At 40.7% G+C, this 20,867-nt stretch overlaps 2 protein-coding genes across 2 annotated transcripts in view; one reads left to right on the top strand and one right to left on the bottom strand.

Annotated features, from left to right (window-relative positions):
* The window catches only part of LOC128706535 (oligosaccharyltransferase complex subunit ostc-B), a 46,032-nt gene that overhangs the window by 1,004 nt on the left and 24,161 nt on the right, over positions 1-20,867 (bottom strand). The window lies entirely within an intron of this gene.
* LOC138853423 (uncharacterized) overlaps positions 1-20,867 on the top strand; it is a 65,682-nt gene that overhangs the window by 37,298 nt on the left and 7,517 nt on the right. The gene's annotated exons all lie outside the window — the stretch shown is intronic.

The following is a 20,867-nucleotide window of genomic DNA, read 5'->3' as shown; positions in this document are numbered from 1 at the left end:
CTTAGCCAGCCTCACATGTGCCGCCGGTGGCATTGTTTACCAGCCAGCCTCCGCGGTAACATCCAAGCATACAATCGGAACATTTCGTATTATTACAGTGTTTTTGGTGATTTATCTGGAAAATAAGTGACCATGGGCCCCAAGAAAGCTTCTAGTGCCAACCCTACAGGAATAAGGGTGAGAATTACTATAGAGATGAAGAAAGAGATCATTGATAAGTATGAAAGTGGAGTGCGTGTCGCCGACCTGGCCAGGTTGTACAAGAAACCCAAATCAACCATCGCTACTATTGTGGGCAACAGAAAGGCAATCAAGGAAGCTGTTCTTGCCAAAGGTTTAACTGTGTTTTCGAAACAGAGATCGCAAGTGATGGAAGATGTTGAGAGACTCTTATTGGTGTGGATAAATGAAAAACAGCTAGCAGGTGATAGCGTCTCTCGAGCGATCATAAGCGAAAAGGCTAGGAAGTTGCATGAGGATTTAATTAAAAAAATGCCTGCAACTAGTGATGATGTGAGTGAATTTAAGGCCAGCAAAGGTTGGTTTGAGAGATTTAAGAAGCGTAGTGGCATACATAGTGTGATAAGGCATGGTGAGGCTGCCAGTTCGGACCACAAAGCAGCTGAAAAATATGTGCAGGAATTCAAGGAGTACATAGACAGTGAAGGACTGAAACCTGAACAAGTGTTTAATTGTGATGAAACAGGCCTGTTTTGGAAGAAAATGCCAAGCAGGACCTACATTACTGAGGAGGAAAAGGCACTCCCAGGACATAAGCCTATGAAAGACAGGCTTACTTTGTTTATGTGTTCCAATGCTACTGGTGATTGCAAAGTGAAGCCTTTATTAGTGTATCACTCTGAAACTCCCAGACCGTTCAGGCAAAAGAATGTCCTCAAGGAGAATTTGTGTGTGCTGTGGAGGGCAAACAGTAAGGCATGGGTCACTAGGGACTTTTTCTATGACTGGTTACACCATGCATTTGCCCCCAATGTGAAAGATTACCTAACTGAAAAGAAATTAGAACTTAAGTGCCTCCTGGTGTTAGACAATGCCCCTGGTCATCCTACAGACGTGGCAGAGCGACTTTATGGGGACATGAAATTCATTAAGGTGAAGTTTTTGCCTCCTAATACCACTCCTCTCCTGCAGCCCATGGACCAGCAGGTTATTGCAAACTTCAAAAAACTGTACACAAAAGCTCTGTTTGAAAGGTGCTTTGTAGTGACCTCAGAAACTCAACTGACTCTAAGAGAGTTTTGGAGAGAGCACTTTAATATCCTCAATTGTGTAAACCTTATAGGTAAGGCTTGGGAGGGAGTGACTAAGAAGACCTTGAACTCTGCTTGGAAGAAACTGTGGCCAGAATGTGTAGACAAAAGGGATTTTGAAGGGTTTGAGGCTAACCCTGAGAGGATTATGCCAGTTGAGGAATCCATTGTGGCATTGGGAAAGTCCTTGGGGTTGGAGCTTAGTGGGGATGATGTGGAAGAGTTGGTGGAGGAGGACAATGAAGAACTAACCACTGATGAGCTGATAGATCAACTTCAACAGCAAGAGGCCAGACCTGAGGAAACTGGTTCGAAGGAGGGGAGAGAGAAATTGAAGAAATTGCCTACTACAAAGATTAAGGAAATCTGTGCAAAGTGGCTTGAAGTGCAAACCTTCATGGATGAAAATCACCCTCACACAGCTATTGCAAGCCGTGCTGGTGATTATTACACTGACAATGTTGTGAAACACTTTAGGGAAGTCATAAAGGAACGAGAGGTACAGGCCACTATGGACAGATATGTTGTGCGAAAGAAGTCCAGTGACTCTGAAGCTGGTCCTAGTGGCATTAAAAGAAGAAGGGAAGTAACCCCAGAAAAGGACTCGACACCTCAAGTCTTAATGGAAGGGGATTCCCCTTCTAAACACTAACACTCTCTCTCCCCTCCTCCCATCCCATCAATCATCACCAGATCTTCAATAAAAGTAAGTGTCATGTAATTGTGCATGCCTTTTTCAGTTTGTGTGTATTAAAATTAACATTTCATGTGGTAAAATTTTTTTTTTTCATACTTTTGGGTGTCTTGCACGGATTAATTTGATTTCCATTATTTCTTATGGGGAAAATTCATTCGCATACCGATCATTTCGCATAACAATCAGCCCTCTTGCACGGATTAAAGTCGCTATGCGGGGGGTCCACTGTAAAGTGATCAGAAATCAGTAATTTGGCCAATTTCACACAAAACTCAACAATTGCCAATTTGAAAACAGAGTCCAGAATAAACAATGTAGACATTCCTGGCACTAAATTAACCCTTTGACTGTCGCAACCCCCAATCCTGAGGTGTCTCCTGGTGTCACAAAATTTAAAAAAAAAAAAAATTATTTTTTCTTATGAAATGATAGAGAATCTTTTTATGATTGTAATGACACCAAAAAAACGAAATTTGATGGAAAACTGACGGAATTATGCTCTCGCGAAGTTAGCGACCTCGGCGATGTTTACAAATCGGCGATTTCGCCCACTTTGAGCCCTATTTTCGGCTAATTCCATTGTTCCAGTCACCCAAACTCATAGCTATTTCTTTAGAACTCCATTTTTTCTATCGATTGAGTACAAGAAACTGCCCATTTACCGATTTCAACTACCTAATAATGTGGTCAGAAATTTGCAATTTGGCCAATTTCACGAAAACTAAAAAATATGACAATTTCAAAATAAGGTCCAGAATGAACAATGCAGACATTCCTGGCTCTAAAATAACATTTTCTTTGCTCATCAGTCATGTCTCCAGGCCCCTCTGATATTACTCTTGCTTTCTGCTTTCTATTTTGAATTTTTATTCAAACAAAAAATAGAAGACTTACTATTATGCAGACTACTGCAATACTGTAATAATTATATAAATAACATCAACCCATTCATGACTGCATATTAGAATGGCTAGTTGGACATTTATTGGACAATGGCATCATTTGTTTACTTTTGAACATTGGCAAAAATCAAACATTTCCACTAGCAATAGTGAGGATATATTACCAAAAACAACTGGTGGGAGCTCCATTGTTGGTGCTAGGGAAGATAGGAATAAGACAGGTAAACATGCACCAACAGGGAATTCAGTCACAGAAAGTCAAGGCAAACAGAAACCAAGCCTGTGCACATACTATGCACTTGGTATCTGCAGACATGGGAAATCTGCAAAAGCAGATGGGACGTGCAACTATGACCACCCTAGAAAATGCCATGCCCATATGACAACAGGAAAATGCAAACTCCCTTCCTGTAAGCTTTTTCACCCTGAAATGTGTACCTCTTCAGTACAGGAAAGACTGTGCTATAACTTAAATTGCCAGGCACACCATCTAAAGGGGACAAAAAGATACAAAACATCCAGGCCATAGGAAAACCTGGGTAGCCACAGCCACTCAAGAGGCAGAGGTTTTTTAGTGCCAGGAAGGAAAAAAAACTGGCAGGAAATGGCGGAAATTGTACACCAAATCCAGTCATTCCTGGAGTGGAACCACAGTCGATGGCCTCCACTCCAAACCAACAGATACAGATATTAATGCCGGAAAAAAAATCCCCCCCAGTACCAACAATACCACCAGTCCGATGACATTCTTCTTTGCAAATATACAGGGTCTAAAGCCAGCAACAAACAACAAAATACCTTTCATCCGTGGACTGCTTGCAGAGGCAAAGGCAATGTTCGCGGCTTTCACTGAGACCCACATAAAGGATCACTTAGACAACGAAATATGGATCCCAGGTTACAACCTATACAGATGTGACAGAGTGAACAGGCAAAAGGGGGAGTTGGCCTGTACATTGCAGAGTCACTTGTTTGCACAGAACTGCTTAATGCCTCAAATGATGTAGTGGAAGTTTTAGCAGTAAAGGTCGAGAACCAAAACCTAGTCATTGTGGTAGTCTACAAGCCTCCGGATGCAACATCCCAGCAATTCCAGGAACAGCTGTTAAAAATTGACCACTGTCTGGAAAATCTTCCAGCTCCTGCACCCAACATCTTGCTCCTGGGGGATTTCAACTTAAGGCACCTAATATGGAGGAATATAGCAAATAATATTGTTGCAGTAATAACACCAGGAGGCAGCTCTGATGAAAACTCACACTCACACGAGCTTTTAAATCTCTGCACAAAATTCAATTTAAACCAGCAAATAATAGAGCCTACTAGAATGGAGAATACACTAAACCTCATCTTCACTAACAATGATGATCTGATAAGAAATGTCACCATATCAAAAACAATATACTCAGATCACAACATAATTGAGGTTCAGACATGTATGCGCAGAGCCCCAGACCGACAAAATGAGATTAGTCACGGGGGAGCATTCACCAAATTCAACTTCAATAGCAAAAACATAAAGTGGGACCAAGTAAACCAAGTCCTAACCGATATAAGCTGGGAAGATATACTAAGCAACACAGACCCCAACTTATGCCTAGAACAGATTAACTTGGTGGCACTCGATGTATGCACAAGACTTATTCCTCTAAGAAAAAGGAGGAGTTGATGTAAAATAGAAAGAGACAGGCGCTCTCTTTACAGGCGACGGAAAAGAATAACAGAGCGGCTAAAAGAGGTCAATCTATCTGAAATGCGTAGGGAGACACTGGTCAGAGAAATAGCAAACATCGAACTTAAGCTAAAGGAATCTTATAGGAGTCAGGAATCGCGGGAAGAACTAAAAGCCATAAATGAAATCGAAAGAAACCCAAAGTATTTCTTCTCCTATGCCAAATCAAAGTCGAGAACAACGTCCAGTATTGGGCCCTTACTTAAACAAGATGGGTCCTACACAGATGACAGCAAGGAAATGAGTGAGCTACTCAAGTCCCAATATGACTCAGTTTTTAGCAAGCCACTAACCAGACTGAGAGTCGAAGATCAAAATGAATTTTTTATGAGAGAGCCACAGATTTGGTTAACACAAGCCTATCTGATGTTATCCTGACGCCAAATGACTTCGAACAGGCGATAAATGACATGCCCATGCACTCTGCCCCAGGGCCAGACTCATGGAACTCCGTGTTCATCAAGAACTGCAAGAAGCCCCTATCACAAGCCTTTACCATCCTATGGAGAGGGAGCATGGACACGGGGGTCGTCCCACAGTTACTAAAAACAACAGACATAGCCCCACTCCACAAAGGGGGCAGTAAAGCAACAGCAAAGTACTACAGACCAATAGCACTAACATCCCATATCATAAAAATCTTTGAAAGAGTCCTAAGAAGCAAGATCACCACCCATCTAGAAACCCATCAGTTACACAACCCAGGGCAACATGGGTTTAGAACAGGTCGCTCCTGTCTGTCTCAACTATTGGATCACTACGACAAGGTCCTAGATGCACTAGAAGACAAAAAGAATGCAGATGTAATATATACAGACTTTGCAAAAGCCTTCGACAAGTGTGACCATGGTGTAATAGCGCACAAAATGCGTGCTAAAGGAATAACAGGAAAAGTCGGTCGATGGATCTATAATTTCCTCACTAACAGAACACAGAGAGTAGTAATCAACAGAGAAAAGTCCGAGGCAGGCACGGTGAAAAGCTCTGTTCCACAAGGCACAGTACTCGCTCCCATCTTGTTCCTCATCCTCATATCTGACATAGACAAGGATGTCAGCCACAGCACCGTGTCTTCCTTTGCAGATGACACCCGAATCTGCATGACAGTGTCTTCCATTGCAGACACTGCAAGGCTCCAGGCGGACATCAACCAAATCTTTCAGTGGGCTGCAGAAAACAATATGAAGTTCAACGATGAGAAATTTCAATTACTCAGATATGGTAAACACGAGGAAATTAAATCTTCATCAGAGTACAAAACAAATTCTGGCCACAAAATAGAGCGAAACACCAATGTCAAAGACCTGGGAGTGATCATGTCGGAGGATCTCACCTTCAAGGACCATAACATTGTATCGATCGCATCTGCTAGAAAAATGACAGGATGGATAATGAGAATCTTCAAAACGAGGGATGCCAAGCCCATGATGACACTCTTCAGGTCACTTGTTCTATCTAGGCTGGAATATTGCTGCACACTAACAGCACCTTTCAAGGCAGGTGAAATTGCTGACCTAGAAAATGTACAGAGAACCTTCACGGCGCGCATAACGGAGATAAAACACCTCAATTACTGGGAGCGCTTGAGGTTCCTGAACCTGTATTCCCTGGAACGCAGGCGGGAGAGATACATGATTATATACACCTGGAAAATCCTAGAGGGACTAGTACCGAACTTGCACACGAAAATCACTCACTACGAAAGCAAAAGACTTGGCAGATGATGCAACATCCCCTCAATGAAAAGCAGGGGTGTCACTAGCACGTTAAGAGACCATACAATAAGTGTCAAGGGCCCAAGACTGTTCAACTGCCTCCCAGCATACATAAGGGGGATTACCAACAGACCCCTGGCAGTCTTCAAGCTGGCACTGGACAAGCACCTAAAGTCGGTTCCTGATCAGCCGGGCTGTGGCTCGTACGTTGGTTTGCGTGCAGCCAGCAGTAACAGCCTGGTTGATCAGGCTCTGATCCACCAGGAGGCCTGGTCACAGACCGGGCCGCAGGGGCGTTGACCCCCGGAACTCTCTCCAGGTAAACTCCATTTCTAGGTTCTTTTTATAGTAAAATCAATCAAAATCACCTCTATTTCTATAATATGCTTTCCATTCTATCAAATGAGACCAAGAAAATGAGAATACAACCATAAATACGTACTACACGAAAATAGACCACAAAGTCGGCATTTTAATTAAAAAAAACAGTCGGAGTTTTTTTTTTTCTCATTATGCACTGCGTGCTCCAGGATTTTTTTTATATGGTGCACACCGACCACACAGACCCATTCTCTGACATGTGGGCCTACCAGCTTTTTGCTGCTTGATTTGAAGCCGCTAGAATTTATGAGTATATATTCGTCAAACACGGTACCTCGTAAGATGTATATATACGGCCGCGACAGTCAAAGGGTTAACATTTCCTCTGCTCCTTAGTCACATCTTCAGGCCCCTCTTACATTACACTTGCTTTTCATTTTGAATTTTCATTCACACAAAAAAAGTAGAAAATTGACTTTTATGCAAACTACTGCATTATTGTAATAATTGTATAAATAATGTCAGTGCATTCCTAAATGCGTATCAGACTGGCCAGTTGGATGCGTATTGGACAAGTGACCTCATTTATGTACTCTGAAATATTGGCACAAATCGAACATTTCTGCTATTTTGAGCTCAATTTCGAATTACTTTCAGCCCTGAAACTAATCAAAATCATCTATTTCTATAATATATCTTCCATTCTATCAAATGAGACCAAGAAACCGAGAATAAACCATAAAAACAATACGAAAAGACACTGCAAATTCGCTGTTTTAAAACAAAAACATGGTCGCAGTTTTATTTTCTCATTATGCACAATGTGTTGCAAGATTTTTTTATATAGTGCACACTTACCACACAGACCCATTCTTTCATATCTAGGCCAAATTTACCACTCCTGTCATACTACGGGACCAACACTGAAAGGGTTAATGAAAGTTTAAGCATCAAGATTTAATTTGAAAAATTTTTATGAAGCTTTAGGACTCCACTGCAACCTCTCATTTAAGAATAAGTCAGTGAGGTTAAGAGCCATTTTGCCTAATACCTGTTTGGGTGGCAACACAAACCCTCACCCTCAACTGTAGTGACTTCAACATTCCTACAGGATATATTCATTTGTATTTTTTCTAGAATACACGTCCGAGAATTAAGAAAATTCTGAATTACAAAAATCCAACTTATTATTTCTTATAATATTTCTTTTTATAGGAATAAGACATTTTCAAAGAGAACTTTTTTCAGTTAATGAAAGACAATCATTCAATTAAGACCATGCACAGGGCAATTACCAGTCACTCATACTAAATTTACTATAGTAAGCCTTCGATTTAAAAGACCTCGGAAATGAAGGAAAAAATCTGCTTGGTCAAATTGTTCAGAAATATCAACACAGAACTGGGCTAAGGTTACTAACCACTACTCAGCAGAACCTGGGTACAGCCTCTCCTCACTTAACGACGGAGTTCAGTTCCTAAGACCAAGTCGGTAAACGAATTCGTAGCTAAATGAGGAGCATACTATAATGGTAGTGGGCTTGTGTCAGCCATCTTTGATATTTGTAGATGAATGGTTCAGAGAACCGACATGTTGATAAATTAGACACATGTGCAACTCTTGGGTATCTTTATTGAGGAAACGTTTCGCCACACAGTGGCTTCATCAGTCCATACAAAGGAGAATCTTGAAGAACAGGAGGAGAATGAGGTAATCAGTCCCTCAACCTTGAGTCGATGTGATCAGTCCATCAAGATTGATGGACTGATCAGTCCATCAAGATCAGTCCATCAAGATTGATGGACTGATCACATCGACTCAAGGTTGAGGGACTGATTACCTCATTCTCCTCCTGTTCTTCAAGATTCTCCTTTGTATGGACCGATGAAGCCACTGTGTGGCGAAACGTTTCCTCAATAAAGATACCCAAGAGTTGCACATGTGTCTAATTTATCATCTTTGATATTGTTTTAATGTCACCATTGCACCATTTATATCATTTTTAGTATATTTTTGAATGTTTATACAGCAGTGCACTGTATACTGTAATAAACAGAATAGAGGAAACAAGCTTTATGATTTATGTATGCATACTGGTCAGAGAAACCATCTTAAGTCCGAGTTATCGGTAAATGAGTATGTCACTAAGTGAGGAGAGGCTGTATTAGTTTACATTTTACGATACATCACAGAATAAGTACTTTCTCTGCAAATTGCTATTTTGGGAGATACAATATTGGCACTGGCTGGATGTAAACATAGATGCTCAAAGCCAATGGTATTAGTTAGATTAAATTATGTTAGGGTATTTTAGGTTAAGGGGGTTCCATTGGGTTTATTTGTTATTTACCAATTGCATGATAAAATACTATCTATACTGCAATAACAACTTAATATGTTACAAAGCAAACTAAAATGGCTGAAATCAGAGTAGAGATTACAAATTATTGCCCAGAATTGTTAATTATTATTATTACGCACAATCACAGTAAAACAATCTCATCTCTATCCACCACAATCTCCATAACTGACCATCCACTAGTTCATAAATTCATTAAATCTATGTTTTACTGCATTTACACAAAACATGATTTATCACTATCAACTGCATGGACTAATAAAAGGATCTGTTATAACGCACCACTATAATCCAGGGGTGCTAAAAAAAAAAAAAAAAAAGACCCGAGTAAACTTTTTATTAAAAAATGCAATCCACTTGGATTTTTTTGTAATAGTACATAGAGCCTCTCCTCACTTAACAATGGAGTTCTGTTCCTAAGACCATGTCAGTAAACAAATTCGTCGCTAAGTGAGGAGCATTATACAATGGTACTGGGTTTGTGTCATCCGTCTTTGATATTGTTTTAATGTCACCTTTGCACCATTTACAACATTTCTGGTATATTTTTTAATGCTTATACTAGTTTACTGTAGTAAACAGAATAGAGGAAATCAGCTCTAATAAACATTATTTAGGTATGCATACTGGTCAGAGAACCTGTCATAAGTCCGAGTTGTCAGTAAACAAGTACGTCACTAAGTGAGGAGAGGCTGCATATAAAAAAAAGGCCTTTTTAAATTAAAATGTTTTTATTTTTAAAGTTTATTTTCATTTTTCATGTTTTTATTTTTACTTATTATAATGCTTTTATAATCGAGTTGTAATGTTCAACTTTTACGTATACAGTAGCAGCTGGGATTGATGGGATAGAGGTAGAAATGTTAAAAGCATGTGGGGATATAGTTGGTGCTTTTATTTAATAAATGTATGGAAGAGGGTAAGGTACCTAGGAATTGGCAGAAAGCATGCATGATTCCTTATAAAAAAGGCAAAGGGGACAAAAGAGAATGCAAAAATTATAGGGGAATAAGTCTGTTGAGTTCTCCATGGGAAAGTGGAACAGAATTCTTCCTCCATAAGCCATGCGTGTCATAAGAGGCGACTAAAATGCCGAGAGCAAGGGACTAGTAACCCCTTCTCCTGTATGTATTACTAAATGTAAAAGGAGGAACTTTCGTTTTTCCTTTTGGGCCACCCCGCCTCAGTGGGATATGGCCGGTGTGTTGAAAAAAAGAAAGTAAGTCTGTTGAGTATAACTGGTGAAGTATATGGTAGAGTTATTATTGAAAGAATTAAGAGTAAGACAGAGAGTAGGACAGCAGATGAACAAAGAGGCTTCAGGAAGAGTAGAGGGTGTGTAGACCAAGTGTTTACAGTGACACATATAGGTGAACAGTATTTAGATAAGGGTAAAGAGGATTTTGTGGCATTTATGGATTTGGAAAAGGTGTATGACAAGGTGGATAGGGGGGCAATGTGGCAGATGTTGTAAATGTATGGAATAGGAGGTACGTTATTCAAAGCAGTGAAAAGTTTTTAGGAGGACAGTGAGGCTCAGGTTAGAGTATGTAGGAGAGAGGGAGTTTATTTCCCAGTAAAAGTAGGCCTTAGACAAGGATGTGTGATGTCACAATGGTTGTTCAATATATTTATAGATGGGGTTGTAAGAGAAGTGAATGCTCAAGTGTTGGCAAGAGGTTCGGGAGTTGTCATAGTTGCTCTTTGCTAATGACACTGTGCTTTTGGGAGATTCTGAAAAGATGTTGTTGAGGTTGGTGGACGAGTTTGGTAGGGTATGTAAAAGAAGAAAATTAAAAGTGAATATAGGAAAGAGTAAGGTGATAAGGATAACAAAAAAAATTAGGTAACGAAAGATTGGATATCAGGTTAGAAGGAGAAAGAATGGGAGGTGAATTATATGTATTTATTTTTTTTATTATCACACTGGCCGATTCCCACCAAGGCAGGGTGGCCCGAAAAAGAAAAACTTTCACCATCATTCACTCCATCACTGTCTTGCCAGAAGGGTGCTTTACACTTCAGTTTTTAAACTGCAACATTAACACCCCTCCTTCAGAGTGCAGGCACTGTACTTCCCATCTCCAGGACTCAAGTCCAGCATGCCGGTTTCCCTGAACCCCTTCATAAATGTTACTTTGCTCACACTCCAACAGCACGTCAAGTATTAAAAACCATTCGTCGCCATTCACTCCTATCAAACATGCTCACGCACGCCTGCTGGAAGTCCAAGCCCCTCACACACAAAACCTCCTTTACCCCCTCCCTCCAACCTTTCCTAGGCCGACCCCTACCCCGCCTTCCTTCCACTACAGGCTGATACACTCTTGAAGTCATTCTGTTTCGCTCCATTCTCTCTACATGTCCGAACCACCTCAACAACCCTTCCTCAGCCCTCTGGACAACAGTTTTGGTAATCCCGCACCTCCTCCTAACTTCCAGACTACGAATTCTCTGCATTATATTCACACCACACATTGCCCTCAGACATGACATCTCCACTGCCTCCAGCCTTCTCCTCACTGCAACATTCATCACCCATGCTTCACACCCATATAAGAGTGTTGGTAAAACTATACTCTCATACATTCCCCTCTTTGCCTCCAAGGACAAAGTTCTTTGTCTCCACAGACTCCTAAGTGCACCACTCACCCTTTTCCCCTCATCAATTCTATGATTCACCTCATCCTTCATAGACCCATCCGCTGACACGTCCACTCCCAAATATCTGAATACATTCACCTCCTCCATACTCTCTCCCTCCAATCTGATATCCAATCTTTCATCACCTAATATTTTTGTTATCCTCATAACCTTACTCTTTCCTGTATTCACTTTTAATTTTCTTCTTTTGCACACCCTACCAAATTCATCCACTAATCTCTGCAACTTCTCTTCAGAATCTCCCAAGAGCACAGTGTCATCAGCATGTATGAATGTATGAATGTATTCAGATATTTAGGAGTGGATGTGTCAGCAGATGGGTCTATGAAAGATGAGGTGAATTGTAGAATTGATGAGAGGAACAAGGTGAGTGGTGCACTAAGGAGTCTGTGGAGACAAAGAACTTTGTCCATATAAGCAAAGAGGGAAAAAATGGCAGATGAAGTTCAATGTGAATAAGTGTAAGGTACTAGTCCTTGGTAATGAAAATAACCTTTGAAGCTATAAACTAGGTGAAGTGGACCTTGATCATACAGGATGTGAAAAAGACTTGGAAGTCATGGTAAGCAGAAATCTAAAGCCAAGACAGCGGTGCCTAAGTGTGTGCAACAAGGCTAACAGATTACTAGGATTTATCTCAAGAAGTATAAGTAACAGAAGTCCAAAATTTATTTTACAGCTCTATACATCACTAGTGAGGCCTCATTTAGATTATGCTGCTCAGTTTTGGTCTCCTTATTACAGGATGGATATAGACTCATTGAAGAACATACAGAGAAGAATGACTAAAATGATTTACTGTGTAAGGAATCTTCCGTATGAAGATAGACTTAAAGCCTTAAATCTCCACTCTCTGGAGAGATGTAGAATGAGGAGAGATATCATTGAAGTGTATATGTGGATGACGGGCATAAACAAAGGAGATATTAATGAAGTACTGAGGGTGTCGAACCAGGTAAGAACCAGAAATAATGGATTTAAGTTGGATAAATTTAGATTTAGAAAGGACATAGGTAAGTACTGGTTTTCTAACAGAGTTATGGATGCGTGGAACAATCTTCCCAGTAGGGTGATCTAGGCTAGGACCTTGGATAGCTTTAAAATGAGATTGGTCAAATATATGAGTGGAAGGGGCTGGTTTTGATTGGTGCCACTGGGTACGGGAATAAATTCTTGGGTAGCTTTGGGTAGAGGTCGCTTTGATAAGGACCTGCCTTGTATGGGCCAGTAGGCCTTCTGCAGTGTTCCTCCATTCTTATGTTTTTATGTTATTATGAGAGTATAGTTATACCAATGCTCTTATATGGGTATGAAGCATGGGTGGTGAATGTTGCAAGAAGGAGAAGGCTGGAGGCAGTGAGATGTAGTGTCTGAAGGCAATTTGTCGTGTGAATAAAATGCAGAGAATTCATAATTTGGAAATTACGAGGTGCGGGATTACAAAAACTACTATCCAGAGGGTTGAGGAGGGGGTGTTGAGGTGGTTTGGACATATAGAGAGGGTGGAACAAAATAGAATGACTTCAGAAGTGTATAAATCTGTAGTGGAGGGAAGGTGGGGCAAGATCGGCCCAAGAAAGGTTGGAGGGAGTAGGTAAAGGAGGCTGGACTTCCAGCAAGTATGCATGAGCATGTTAGATAGGAGTGAATGGAGATAAATGGCTTTTAGGACTTGACGTGCTATTGGAGTGTGAGCAGGGTCGTCCACGTATAATTAGTTGCAATCGTTGCAAGGGATTATGTATACCCCCTGCAGAGGATTGCACCTTGTGGTGTGTCTTACTGGTGATGTCCTAGATGGTGGTGGATATGGAGGCAGACACTTGGAATGCAGTATTTGAAAAGATGTTGGTAATATTTATGAAGGGATTCAGGGAAACTGGCAGGCCAGACTTGAGTCCTGGAGTGCCTGCACTCTGAAGGAGGGGTGTTAATGTTGCAATTTTATAACTGTAGTGCAAACACACCTGTTGCAATAGTGATGGAGCAAATGGTTAAAATTTTTCTTTTTCAAGACACCCTACACTGGTGGGAAACGGCCGATGTGTTAATAACAACAGAACAAAACAATATTGATGTGCATCTGACTATTAAAACATGTCTTTGCTCATTACACATAATGCAAGCATTCAAATGGAGGCCATGCACTTCAACCAGAAGCTGAAATTGGTGTGCACTGCATTTAATAAGCCACAGAGAGATTACATATTGAGTGAATGTGTGCAAGTGTGACTTCACCTAAAAGATGCACCTGAGTTACATAATTATAAAAATTTACTGATACGAGATTTAACCAGTGTGTGACATCTGCATATAAATGAAATGGCATGAGAGATGGCATCACACCATCTCTCAAACTAATTTTAGCCTAATTGTTTCATAATGTCCTCTCACTATGACACTCGCCTTATAAAAAGAAAAAGAAAAACTCCCTGTTAAGGCACAAAACTATTTTACTATTTTTTTTTTTACTGAATATAAATCTGTCATGGGAGCAAGGGGCTAGTAACCACTTCTCCTGTATAAATTACTAAATTTAAAAAGAGAAACTTTTGTTTTTCTTTTTGGGTCACCCTGCCTTGGTGGGATACGGCCGGTTTGATGAAAAAATAAAAAATAAATTTGTCGTACAAGACCCAAGATATTTATGGTACAAATCTTGTCATGTTATTTTTACAATAACCCAGCAAAAAAAATTAATTTATCTATGTTGAACCTAGTGCCAGCATGACTAAATTTATATGATAAAACTGTTTAAAGGTTAGAACTTTCTATTTCTAGTCCATCTAATTTATTTCACTTTCATCTTTTGAAAGCGAGAGCATTTGCAGGAATAAAACAAATTATTATGCAGAACCAACTAGAGGATTGACAGAACCAACTAGAGGAAACAACCTGCTTGACTTGGTTCTTGCCAACAAAGAATCACTAATTAATAATCTTGAGGCTAATGATGAGCTTGGGGAAAGCAATCACAAATCACTTAGTTTCAATATATCATGGAATTGCCCAGATAACTGCAATTAAGTCTCTGTCCCAGACTTCTGCTTGGCCAACTTCATGGGACTGAGAAATTACCTGAGTGGGCTAAACTGGGATGACCTGACTATGGGTCAGGTAGGTGGTGGTAGTTGCCAATATGACATATTTCAGAGCATAGTTCCAGCTGCCCAGACAATTTTTGTTCTGAGTAGGAAAATTAGATCTAAAAAAATTATCTCAAATGGATAAACAATAGATTAAAACATCTCACTGGTCAAAAGAGAGGCATATATATATAGGCGTATCAAAAGAGGGGATGGGCAGTTAAGAAGTCGGTATATTCAATTAACCTGTAAACGGTCCAAATGTATATATACGTTTTTTCAACATTTGAAAGTATGTAAAAAAAAGTAGATCTTCTTTTTGTTTTTTTACATTTGAAAATGTGTAAAAAAACTTTGATCTACTTTTGTAGCACTACACATGTGAACGTAGATCTGCTTGGACCTTTTACGGGTTAAAGAGATATATATAAAACAAAGATTTATGGATTTATGGATTTGGAAAAGGCGTATGACAGGGTGGATAGGGGGGCAATGTGGCAGATGTTGCAAGTGTATGGTGTAGGAGGTAGGTTACTGAAAGCAGTGAAGAGTTTTTACGAGGATAGTGAGGCTCAAAAGTAAGGAAAGAGGGAAATTTTTTCCCAGTAAAAGTAGGCCTTAGACAAGGATGTGTGATGTCTGGTTGTTTAATATATTTATAGATGGGGTTGTAAGAGAAGTAAATGCGAGGGTCTTGGCAAGAGGCGTGTTAAAAGATAAAGAATCACTGGGAGTTGTCACAGCTGCTCTTTGATGACGTGCTCTTGGGAGATTCTGAAGAGAAGTTGCAGAGATTGGTGGATGAATTTGGTAGGGTGTGCAAAAGAAGAAAATTAAAGGTGAATACAGGAAAGAGTAAGGTTATGAGGATAACAAAAAGATTAGGTGATGAAAGATTGAATATCAGATTGGAAAGAGTATGGAGGAGGTGAACGTATTCAGATATTTGGGAACGTAGCGGATGGGTCTATGAAAGATGAGGTGAATCATAGAATTGATGAGAAAAAGAGTGAGTGGTGCACTTAGGAGTCTGTGGAGACAAAGAACTTTGTCCTTGGAGGCAAAGAGGGGAATGTATGAGAGTATAGTTTTACCAACGCTCTTATATGGGTGTGAAGCGTGGGTGATGAATGTTGCAGCGAGGAGAAGGCTGGAGGCAGTGGAGATGTCATGTCTGAGGGCAATGTGTGGTGTGAATATAATGCAGAGAATTCGTAGTTTGGAAGTTAGGAGGAGGTGCGGGATTACCAAAACTGTTGTCCAGAGGGCTGAGGAAGGGTTGTTGAGGTGGTTCGGACATGTAGAGAGAATGGAGCGAAACAGAATGACTTCAAGAGTGTATCAGTCTGTAGTGGAAGGAAGGCGGGGTAGGGGTCGGCCTAGGAAGGGTTGGAGGGAGGGGGTAAAGGAGGTTTTGTGTGCGAGGGGCTTGGACTTCCAGCAGGCATGCGTGAGCGTGTTTGATAGGAGTGAATGGAGACAAATGGTTTTTAATACTTGACGTGCTGTTGGAGTGTGAGCAAAGTACAGAAGTAAAACCGATTGAGGGAGATGGGAAGTACAGTGCCTGCACTCTGAAGGAGGGGTGTTAATGTTGCAGTTTAAAAACTGTAGTGTAAAGCACCCTTCTGGCAAGACAGTGATGGAGTGAATGATGGTGAAAGTTTTTCTTTTTCGGGCCACCCTGCCTTGGTGGGAATCGGCCGGTGTGATAATAAAAAAAAAAAAAATATAAAACAAAGGAATAAGAAAAGCAAAAAGAGATTATGAGGCTAAAGTCGCAAGGGATTTGAAGACTAACCCAAAAGGGTTCTTTCAGGTATACAGAAGTAAGATTAGGGACAAGATGTGTGAACTTTTCAACACTTACTTCCTCTCAGTTTTTACACGGGAAGATACTAATGAAATTCTAGAAATAATAAATTTTGTAGAACAGGATGATAATAAACTATGCACGATTTGGAGTAACTAGTGACATGGTCCTCAGACAAATAGAGAATTAAAACCTAACAAATTCCCAGGCCCTGATGAACTTTTTGCAAGGGGTTTTAAAGGAATGTAAAGAGGAACTTAGCATACCCTTGGCTAATCTTTCCAATACATGTATATCACTACAAACTGCCATAGTGCCAGACAAGTGGAAAATGGCAAATGTAATACTTATTTACAAGGCAGGTAACAGGTCCTTAGTTCCGAACTATAGACCAATAAGCCTTACTTCCAGAGTGGAAAAATTTTATTTTTTTTTATTAACACACTGGCCGATTCCCACCAAGGCAGGGTGGCCCGAAAAAGAAAAACTTTCACCATCATTCACTCCATCACTGTCTTGCCAGAAGGGTGCTTTACACTACAGTTTTTAAACTGCAACATTAACACCCCTCCTTCAGAGTGCAGGCACTGTACTTCCCATCTCCAGGACTCAAGTCCAGCATGCCGGTTTCCCTGAACCCCTTCATAAATGTTACTTTGCTCACACTCCAACAGCACGTCAAGTATTAAAAACCATTTGTCTCCATTCACTCCTATCAAACACGCTCACGCATGCCTGTTGGAAGTCCAAGCCCCTCGCACACAAAACCTCCTTTACCCCCTCCCTCCAACCTTTCCTAGGCCGACCCCTACCCCGCCTTCCTTCCACTACAGACTGATACACTCTTGAAGTCACTCTGTTTCGCTCCATTCTCTCTACATGTCCGAACCACCTCAACAACCCTTCCTCAGCCCTCTGGACAACAGTTTTAATAATCCCGCACCTCCTCCTAACTTCCAAACTACGAATTCTCTGCATTATATTCACACCACACACTGCCCTCAGACATGACATCTCCAATGCCTCCAGCCTTCTCCTCGCTGCAACATTCATCACCCATGCTTCACACCCATATAAGAGCGTTGATAAAACTATACTCTCATACTTTTCCCTCTTTGCCTCCAAGGACAAAGTTCTTTGTCTCCACAGACTCCTAAGTGCACCGCTCACCCTTTTCCCCTCATCAATTCTATGATTCACCTCATCTTTCATAGACCCATCCGCTGACACGTCCACTCCCAAATACAGTGGACCCCCGCATAGCGAACTTAATCCGTGCAAGAGGGCTGGTCGTTATGCGAAATGTTCGCTATGCGAATTAATTTTTCCCATAAGAAATAATGGAAATAAAATTAATCCGTGCAAGACACCCAAAAGTATGAAAAAAAAATTTTTTTACCACAAAAAAATTTTAATTTTAGTACACACAAACTGAAAAAGGCATGCACAATTACATGACACTTACTTTTATTGAAGATCTGGTGATGATTGATGGGATGGGAGGAGGGGAGAGCATTATCTTCTTACTGTTTAGAAGGGGAATCCCCTTCCATTAGGACTTGAGGTAGCAAGTCCTTTTCTGGGGTTACTTCCCTTCTTCTTTTAATGCCACTAGGACCAGCTTGAGAGTCACTGGACCTCTGTCGCACAACAAATCTGTCCATAGAGCTCTGTACCTCCCGTTCCTTCAAGACTTTCCTAAAATGGGCCATAACATTGTCATTGAAATAGTCACCAGCACGGCTTGCAACAGCTGTGTCAGGGTGATTTTCATCCATAAAGGTTTGCAGTTCAACCCACTGTGCACACATTTCCTTAATTTTTGAAGTAGGCACAATGGATTCCACAACTGGCATAGGCTTCTCAGGGTTAGCCCCAAACCCTTCAAAATCTTTCTTAATTTCCATACTAATTCTCACCCTTTTTACCACAGGGTTGGCACTAGAAGCTTTCTTGGGGCCCATGGTCACTTATTTTCCAGAAACAGCACCGAAAACACTGTAATAATACGAAATATTCCGAGTGTATGCTTGAATGTTACCGCGGAGGCTAGCTGGTAAACAATGGGACGGGCGGCACATGTGAGGCTGGCTGAGGGCCCACATTGGACGCGTCTCGGACGAAGTTCGCTGAGCGGGTTTTTGTCTACTATGCGGGGCAAAATTTCAGCGAACAAAGCGTTCGCTATGCGGATTGTTCGCTATGCAAGGCATTCGCTATGCGGGGGTCCACTGTATCTGAATACATTCACCTCCTCCATACTCTCTCCCTCCAATCTGATATCCAATCTTTCATCACCTAATCTTTTTGTTATCCTCATAACCTTACTCTTTCCTGTATTCACTTTTAATTTTCTTCTTTTGCACACCCTACCAAATTTATCCACCAACCTCTACAACTTCTCTTCAGAATCTCCCAAGAGCACAGTGTCATCAGCAAAGAGCAACTGTGACAACTCCCACTTTATGTGTGATTCTTTATCTTTTAACTCCACGCCTCTTGCCAAGACCCTCGCATTTACTTCTCTTACAACCCCATCTATAAATATATTAAACAACCACTGTGACATCACACATCCTTGTCTAAGGCCTACTTTTAATGGGAAATAATCTCCCTCTTTCCCACATACTCTCACTTGAGCCTCACTATCCTCGTAAAAACTCTTCACTGCTTTCAGTAACCTACCTCCTACACCATACACCTGCAACATCTGCCACATTGCCCCCCTATCCACCCTGTCATACGCCTTTTCCAAATCCATAAATGCCACAAAAACCTCTTTAGCCTTATCTAAATACTGTTCACTTATATTTTTCACTGTAAACACCTGGTCCACACACCCCCTACCTTTCCTAAAGCCTCCTTGTTCATCTGCTATCCTATTCTCCGTCTTACTCTTAATTCTTTCAATAATAACTACCATACACTTTACCAGGTATACTCAACAGACTTATCCCCCTATAATTTTTGCACTCTCTTTTGTCCCCTTTACCCTTATACAAAGGAACTATGCATGCTCTCTGCCAATCCCTAGGTACCTTACCCTCTTCCATACATTTATTAAATAATTGCACCAACCACTCCAAAACTATATCCCCACCTGCTTTTAACATTTCTATCTTTATCCCATCAATCCCGGCTGCCTTACCTCCTTTCATTTTACCTACTGCCTCACGAACTTCCCCCACATTCATAACTGGCTCTTCCTCACTCCTACAAGATGTTATTCCTCCTTGCCCTATACATGAAATCACAGCTTCCCTATCTTCATCAACATTTAACAATTCCTCAAAATATTCCCTCCATCTTCCCAATACCTCTAACTCTCCATTTAATAACTCTCCTCTCCTATTTTTAGCTGACAAATCCATTTGTTCTCTAGGCTTCCTTAACTTGTTAATCTCACTCCAAAACTTTTTCTTATTTTCAACAAAATTTGTTGATAACATCTCACCCACTCTCTCATTTGCTCTCTTTTTACATTGCTTCTCATATGCTAACTTTTTCTCCCTTACTACTCTCTTTACATCATCATTCCATCAATCGCTCCTCTTCCCTCCCGCACCCACTTTCCTGTAACCACAAACTTCTGCTGGACACTCTAACACTACATTTTTAAACCTACCCCATACCTCTTCGACCCCATTGCCTATGCTCTCATTAGCCCATCTATCCTCCAATAGCTGTTTATATCTTACCCTAACTGCCTCCTCTTTTAGTTTATAAACCTTCACCTCTCTCTTCCCTGATGCTTCTATTCTCCTTGTATCCCATCTACCTTTTACTCTCAGTGTAGCTACAACTAGAAAGTGATCTGATATATCTGTGGCCCTTCTATAAACATGTACATCCTGAAGTCTACTCAACAGTCTTTTATCTACCAATACATAATCCAACAAACTACTGTCATTTCGCCCTACATCATATCTTGTATACTTATTTATCCTCTTTTTCTTAAAATATGTATTACCTATAACTAAACCCCTTTCTATACAAAGTTCAATCAAAGGTCTCCCATTATCATTTACATCTGGCACCCCAAACTTACCTACCACACCCTCTCTAAAAGTTTCTCCTACTTTAGCATTCAGATCCCTACCACAATTACTCTCTCACTTGGTTCAAAGGTTCCTATACATTCACTTAACATCTCCCAAAATCTCTCTCTCTCCTCTACATTCCTCTCTTCTCCAGGTGCATACACGCTTATTATGACCCACTTTTTGCATCCAACCTTTACTTTAATCCACATAATTCTTGAATTTACACATTCATATTCTCTTTTCTCCTTCCATAACTGATCCGTC

The sequence above is a fragment of the Cherax quadricarinatus genome, chromosome 3 (genome assembly GCF_038502225.1).
Source record: "Cherax quadricarinatus isolate ZL_2023a chromosome 3, ASM3850222v1, whole genome shotgun sequence".
NCBI classification, from domain to species: domain Eukaryota; kingdom Metazoa; phylum Arthropoda; class Malacostraca; order Decapoda; family Parastacidae; genus Cherax; species Cherax quadricarinatus.
The sequence above is the reverse complement of the archived record's forward strand: the minus strand, read 5'-3'. Positions and strand labels throughout refer to the sequence as shown.